An 8,453-nucleotide genomic window follows, 5' to 3' on the forward strand; every position below is an offset into this window, starting at 1 on the left:
GTTAATATTTTACTTGTTAAGTTATATTACTAGACCCCAAGAACAAAATTATGAAGAGTGAAAATGAGCATAGTAGGATATTATATTATTGTGGATGGTACATGTTGAGATATTGTTACCATTTCAATTGTGCTTTTGTTGGGATCATCTTCCAGCTTGGAACAAACCAAGCAATAATCTTCTGCATTGCCTAGAATCACAGTTGTTCTCATTAGTATACAAGCTTAAACATCAGTCATTTGATTAATTTTCAGTATTTTGAAAAAGCAATAGTAGTGTTAGGTGTAACATACTGCTGTTATTCAAAATAAGAAAATAATCTTCACTCAATATTTAATTTCCTTTCAATTATTTTATTGCTAGTATGCTAATATTTGCGGCTTCTGACAAAATAATTCATTATTCATAATATATAATAATATAAATTTACACACAGAGCTGTAAGTAAACACTCACAGGCAAGTCAACTGGAACCTCTGAGGGGAACACTGCTTCTCTCCCATACATAAGTAGAAATGGGGAGTGCTTTGTTGTAGTGTGAATTTTGGACCTCAATGAAAAAAGTGTGGCGCAAACAGTTTATTTATTAAACACTATGTCAACAAAAGCAACAGATTACTTGGCATGAATGGTATATACATCGTATATGTTACACCCATCCGTTTATTGTAAGTCATAGCATTAAACTTATAACGTTATACCATGTCATCAGTTAAAAATACCTATGCAGTAAACTGTAATAAATGCATTAATGTAGTAAGGCTAAGAAAAGCATACATATTACTGAAATACAGTAACACTTACCTCAAACTTCAACACTAGGTAGGACAGATCGACAAGCAGTTGGTAAGCTTCGAGAAAAGTTGCGTAATTTTGGTCTGCGCATGCGTAGTATCAGTAAGTAGATCATTTCGATGGGTAGAATGTTTCGTTAGAACACCTGTTGTCCCCTCACCTGCTATAATAAAGCAGTTATAATAAAGAAGTTTAGTAGACTTTTACTTTATCTCATTTAGTGTTCTTCCCAGCGGTGTTGCCGATTTTTAGTGTTAGTGTCTATTTAGTGTTTGTGTTTAGTGTTATGGAAGGAGTGATCTTACCACTGTCAGATTTTGCACTGAATAAGTTGGTAAATAATGATTATTTATCAACAGATCACATGAGCAAATTCAACGAAATTTTAGCTGCGCATACAATTTTCCAACCTCAAAAGGTTTTGCTAATGTGGACTCCTGACATACCTATAACATATTCACATATTACCTTCTGCAGCTACTAAACAAGTGACTCACTGGGTGTGTACCTATTATGATGGTGCTGTAATTCATGTCTATGACAGTTTAAACGCTGATAAAAAATTCAACCTCACCGAAGAGCAGCTTCGTTTCCTTCATGCTTTGTTTCCTTATAAACCTCCCATAGTTTATAAAGACACACAGCAACAATTAAATCATACAGATTCTGGTGTATTCTCAATTGCATTTGCTGTGTGTATTTCTTTACGTAATGACCCAAGTGATCAAGTTTTTACTATTTCTTCAATGTGAAGTCACTTACAAATAATTTTTGTTACTCAACAATTGCTTCCATTCCCTGTCGAAAGTAGCCGACGGGCAACACCAGTTACAAGTATTCAGTGCGTTCAAAGACCTGTACGAAGTATGGCCACTAACACAGTCACTCATAAAAGGGGAGATGACTCGGTGCAGGAAATGGGTATTGAAACTACCTTGTATTGTGTACATGTCCTTCTTAAGTTGGCATATGCTGGATTTATGTCCAAGTGTCTGTTGATGGCGTTTTCATTTCAACTTAAGAAGGACATGTACACAATAATTAAACTATACAACACCCATGATCATACTGACTTTGTCACCTAGTAATAAATAATTATGTGCTGGACAGTATTTAATTGCAGACTTTATGAATGTGTCTTGTAAAAGGCACTATATTGTGCCCGACCCGGCACAGACGGACGCAGAGGCACGTGCTAAAATCAAAGAGGTTTTTATTTTCTCTTCAGCCATGGGGCATGCCTTCCCCGTGTCCCACAGGCCCAACACAGTCCAAAAAGCACTTAATAAACACACCAACAACCCTTTCTCTGGCACCACCACTCCTCCCAGGCAACCTCGTCCTCTTCCTCCCGATTCTGGCTCCTCGAGTGGTGGTGGCTGGCCCTTTTTATAGCCCACCCGGAAGCGTTCCAGGTGCTTGACCACAAGGTCCTAATTGCACTTCCGGGTGGGGCTGAAGATTTGTTCAGCCGGGCTGTTGCATCCAGACAGCACCCCACTAGCGGCCACCCCGGGCCCCAACCAGGCTGTGGAGGACTCCATCTCCCATGGAGCACTGTTGTAAGTCGCTCTGGATAAGAGCGTCTGCTAAATGATGTAAATGTAAATGTAAATGTAAATGGAGCCCTGCGGGAGGTTGGGGAATCACTGTCGGCCAGGGAGGCTGTCACCAAGCGTCCCGGGGGAGGTACTGAGCTGCCCATGGCTGCTCCCCCGGAACATAAGCAGCAGGGGCGTCCCGGTCGGGCATGGGACCCGACTGTTCGCCACAGTCTGTTTCACAGCAGTAAAGGCTCCAGACTTCAAACCCTGAAGCTGTCGGTTCAAATCCCACGGCTGACACTCGGTGACCACGGGCAGATCACTTCACCCGCCGGAACTCCAACTGGAAAAGCAAAAGTAATGGAAGCAGTTGTGAGTGACCCTGAAGGCAAGGCATCTGTTAATATGACATAGAAACATTCAAAATAAATAGTAATGTGTGAACATTTATTAAGGTTTTTAATTGTGTTTTAGTTTTTTATTAGAGTGAACAGTATAGAAACAATAATCATAAAATAGGCATAAATATTTTATAAAATTTCTTTTGAATGATTGCAACTAGAATAGAAAAGAAGGAACAATTTCACAGACTTTGAATTGCAGAAGTTATTAATAAAGCGACTTATTGAACATGAATTAGAAATAAATGCTAAAATAAGTTCCTTGCTAATATTCATAAAGTAAGTTCATAAATGCTATCTATCTATCTATCTATCTATCTATCTATCTATCTATCTATCTATCTATCTATCTATCTATCTATCTATCTATCGTCCCAGAGGACCCAGTATGGGTGGCTCCTTACTTGACTGGGATGCCCTTGTAATGGAAGGTCTGGGATAGGTGAGCTGCCCAACCGGGTTGGAAGGACAAAGAGGAACTATCCTTTGTGGACAGATAAACCCCCGATTCAGGAGGTGGCAGCAACCCACAGGTGGTGCTCTTATTGATGCACTCCCATACTAGGAGCTATAGTCCTGATGAGCAGCCTTGCTGGGGTACTTGGGGACCACCAGGCGGAGCTGCACAGGGAGGTCATGTCCTGCTTAATGGTCATGCTAGACCCGGAAGTGCTTCCCAAGTGTGATGTTGGGGCACTGGAAGTACACCCGGGTCCGACATAAAAGGAGCCGCTGCACATTACTCGGGGGTGACTGGAGTCAGGGGGATGCGGACGAGGTGCTGGGAGGTTTTGAGGAGGCAAAGAAGAGAAGCTTTGACCTGTGCTTGGCTGAACTGTGTAAAGAACCGTATTTAGAGGTCCTTCATTATAAATAAACCTTATTTGATTCCGGGACTTGATTCTGTGCAGTTGTGTTAGGGGTGCTGTTACGCTCCCTACAGATCACTTTAGCTAGCTGCTGAAAATATACAAATTCAAAAAAAGAAAATGTGATTTTCTAATGTAATAAATCTAATAAAGTTAATACGTACAGTATGTTTAATAGCAGCTTCGGAATTTCAATATATGATGATATAAATCTGTGATATATGAAAGAAATATCTTATTTTGTATACAGTAATCCCTCGCTATATTGCGCTTCGCCTTTCACGGCTTCACTCCATCGCGGATTTTATATGTAAGCATATTTAAATATATATCGCGGATTTTTTGCTGGTTCGCGGATTTCTGAGGACAATGGGTCTTTTAATTTCTGGTACATGCTTCCTCAGTTGGTTTGCCCAGTTGATTTCATACAAGGGACGCTATTGGCAGATGGCTGAGAAGCTACCCAACTTACTTTTCTCTTTCTCTCTCTTGCGCTTTCTCTGATCCTGACGTAGGGGGTGTGAGCAGGGGGGCTGTTCGCACACCTAGACGATACGGACGCTCGTCTAAAAATGCTGAAAGATTATCTTCACTTTGCTACCTTTTGTGCAGCTGCTTCCTGAAGCGACATGCTGCACGGTGCTTCGCATACTTAAAAGCTCGAAGGGCACGTATTGATTTTTGATTGTTTGTTTTTCTCTGTCTCTCTCTATCTCTCTCTGCTCCTGACGGAGGGGGTGTGAGCTGCTGCCTTCATTGTAACTGCTTTGTGCCGCTGTGCTTTGCCTACTTAAAAGCCAAACAGCCCTATTGATTTGTTTGCTTTGTATGTCTTTATGACAGTCTCTGCTCCTGACGCGCACTCCTTTGAAGAGGAAGATATGTTTGCATTCTTTTAATTGTGAGACAGAACTGTCATCTCTGTCTTGTCATGGAGCACAGTTTAAACTTTTGAAAAAGAGACAAATGTTTGTTTGCAGTGTTTGAATAATGTTCCTGTCTCTCTACATCCTCCTGTGTTTCTGTGCAAATCTGTGACCCAAGCATGACAATATAAAAATAACCATATAAACATATGGTTTCTACTTTGCGGATTTTCACCTTTCGCTGGGGGGTCTGGAACGCAACCCCCGCGATGGAGAAGGGATTACTGTACGTCTGAGTAGCCAGATCCATTCTTCTTACTGTTTGTGTTTATCTGTATGTAGTACAGTGTGTCGTACGTCTCTCACTGCTCACAGCAGCACAGCGCCGAGGTGTGCGGGGGGCCATTACTGTCTAAAATGTCACTTTGTTTGCTCTATCGAGTGCCGCTCTTTAAAGAGTAAGCTTTCCAGGAAGAGTGTCCAAATGTTAACTAGTATTTTCATAGTTACAGTAATTAAACATCCATCCATCCATCCATTACCCAACACACTATATCCTAACACAGAGTCACGGGGGTCTGCTGGAGCCAATCCCAGCCAACACAGGGCACAAGGCAGCCCACCGCAGGGCACACACACACACTAAGGACAATTTAGGATTGCCAATGCACCTAACCTGCATGTCTTTGGACTGTGGGAGGAAACCGGAGCGCCCGGAGGAAACCCCCGCAGACACGGGGAGAACATGCAATCTCCACGCAGGGAGGACCCGGGAAGCGAACCCAGGTCTCCTTACTGCGAGGCAGCAGCGCTACCCACTGCGCCACCGTGCTGCCCGTAATTAAACATTTATAGAACAAACACATACTATATACTAATAGATGCAAGTGAGAAACTAAACATTATAAAGCAACAATTAGGGAAATTGCTGAAAGAAAAGAAACAACACCCTGAAGTTAAGGCCATTAAGCCTCTCATAACACTCCGAGTATGGGAAATTCCTGGAGAGACACCAAAGTAACTGCTGCCAGCAGATGTGCCTCGGTGAATGTGTGTGTGTGTGTGTGTGTGTGTGTGTGTGTGCGTGCGTGTGTGTGCGTGTGTGTGCGTGTGTGTACGTGTGTGTGCGTGTGTGTGTGTGTGTGTGTGTGTGTGTGTGTATGAACCACCAGGTGAAGGCTTTGGGGAAAAGCCCTGTTTGATGAGCACACACTGGGGATTCCTCCGCAGCTCTGCTGACAGATGAAAACTAAACAAGTTAAAGCCTGATGTGATGTGTTGTTGTTGTCGTTTTACTTTTCATTTCAGGACCACCCATTTAATTTATGTAAACCTGTGTTACAACTTGTATCGCACGGACTGGGAATTTTGTAATCTATTCCACATAAAGCTCTGCATTTCAATGAAAATGAAAATTGAAAGAGAAGATTTTTATCAGGTGGCCTGTCATCATCATAAAGACTCCACAGTATTCAACCAGAATGCAATGTGGAAATAATTATTCTTCAAATTGCGATATTTCATCTAAGTAGAAGACGCACCTAATCTGGGGGTGTATATGCTATGCTGTGTGTACCATTATTAATCCTACTTAAACCAGTTCGGGGTCTTGGGAAGGTTCTGGTAGCCCCTCTTGGAGGGCACACTGTCTCTCGCACACCAACAGCAAGGCACTTTAAAGCTGACGTGTAGAAGGAAGGCCACACAGTCATGGACAGAGATACTGTAGTTCAAACCCCACACAGGTCACAACCAGGTCAGAATTTAGAAGCAGAAGCCAATCACTGTGACACTCATTTTAATACAAAAAAGACAGCTTTTCACTTAGATGTTTTTAAACCAAATCCTCGCTTTGAAAGTCTGGGATGGTAAGAAAACTACTTATGTGGTGTGAGTACACAAAGAGCAGACGTTTAAGTGCGGCCACTTGAATGATTCTGTTGTAGTCTGGAATGCCTTCTAGAAATCACGTAGTGACATTTACTCAAGTACTGCCAACTTCAAGATTTGGGTTTCCGTTTATGGCACAACATGTCGTCACAGTGGCAAGCACGGCTGTCCAAACTCCAGGGGTTAATATTTGGTCTTGAATTCCCACGTTCTCCCAATGTGCACCTGTATGCTTTCTAGAAGCCTTCTTCCAGAATTCAAAGCCTCACACGTTAGGTGACAGTTGAACGTGCCCAGTGTTAGGTCTTGTCCCCCAGAACTGCTGGTGGAAGGTTTGATTCAGTAGACTTAAGGATCAGTGGATTTACTTTTATGGTTATTTTCTATGAATTGCTTATTATAAAATATATCTTTTACTTGTTTGGATGTGTGCTTTCTTAAAAGTATTGCAGCAGCGTGAAACTTCATTTGCAAGAAGTGATCCTTTAATGTAATGCAGTACGTTATGACTGTAAATTCTCTAATTGTGCAACTTCTCAGAAGTTAGAGTTTAATGTGAGATTTTCCCATTCAGCAGTGAGCTTCTAACAAACACTGGGCTGGACAGATTGGCCAGAAATTGGTGACCTCACAGGATATAACATTTATGGCACAATCAACTGCAACAGAAAGATCTTAGGGAACTTCAAAACTCGTCTGGATATCATTTTCGAACAGGAACAGGATTGACAAGTTTCTTTTTGGCTGAATGAAAATTGGTCTAGTGCCAAAATGTCACTTTGTAATAATACAGACTCTTGCCAGGCTCTCCGATATTTAAACAGTGTGACCAACAGGGGCGCCACTGAGCCCAAAATCCGTCACTTGAGTTTGAATCTGGTCTTTGTGACGGGTATTTGAGCCACCACAAGCCTGTCTGAGCTCCGTTTTTAACTACATGACTTTGTAAAGTGTTAAAAACACAAATTTTATGAAGTCTGCTAACATGTGGAATTAACACTCTATTATCACTGTTATTTTTGTATATGACTCACTGTTATAAAAATATTTCATAGACAAACACATGAGAACTGACTCTTTAATGAAAGAGCCGAATACATTTTATAATGTTCCAGCCTTCAAATCAGTTAATGTTACACTTTTCAAATGTTTTTTATGTATGACGTCTTTCCTATTTTAAGCATTTTCATTTCCAGATTAAGCCCTTATTTTAACATATATTCATTACTTTACCCAACATGCCTGATCTGTCTGTTGTGCACCCCAAGCTGTACAAAAGTCAGTGAACCATGCTTTACGGGGCAATGTGGTCCCCTACCCTGATGTTGCCCAGCAAGTGTGTCTAAACAGCACACATCTAACATTCCCACATGGAGTATAAAAGATGAATTAATATCAACGAAAAGAGAGAAATATGCCATAAATTAGTAAAGTGTAATTTGTTCTCGGTGAGCCACTCTAAGTAGGCACCATGAATTTCTGAGTGTTCATATACTGTACATTAACAGTTTATATATGTTGTGAACAGCAGGAGGTGCTGCCGAGCAACCAAACCCCAGACATACAAGTCCCAACACCTCTCTGGTTCAATAAAATCATTTTTATTGTGGTAAACCCTTCCAATAAGTGTTTCCCATGCCATACAGCTCTTAAGTATACAATTAACACAGCCAGTACACAGAATTAATAGTTGCTCTTTGTTCTTTCTGTCCACCTTTCTCCAGCGAGTGCTGCCTTCTTTCCTCCCAGCTCTGACTCCCCCGGATGTGGCAGGGCAGTTCTGTTTATCTCAGACCTGGAAGTGCTAACAGTGCCAGGGCATAACCCGATGGAAGCACTCCTGGATCAGGCAGAAGTGTCAAGAAGGCAGAGATGGTGTTCAGATATGTTCAGAATTCTGCTGCTCATTTACTTACACACACTAAAAAATCTGCTCACATCACTCCTGTCCTCTATGATTTACATTGGTTACCAGTTTCTTCAAGAATCAAATATAAAATTATTCTTCTCACCTTTAAAACCCTTAATGGGTTAGCCCCTCATTATCTGTCGGAGCTGCTGCTTCCTTACACTCCTGCCCGTGCATTA

The sequence above is a fragment of the Erpetoichthys calabaricus genome, chromosome 4 (assembly GCF_900747795.2).
Source record: "Erpetoichthys calabaricus chromosome 4, fErpCal1.3, whole genome shotgun sequence".
NCBI lineage: Eukaryota > Metazoa > Chordata > Cladistia > Polypteriformes > Polypteridae > Erpetoichthys > Erpetoichthys calabaricus.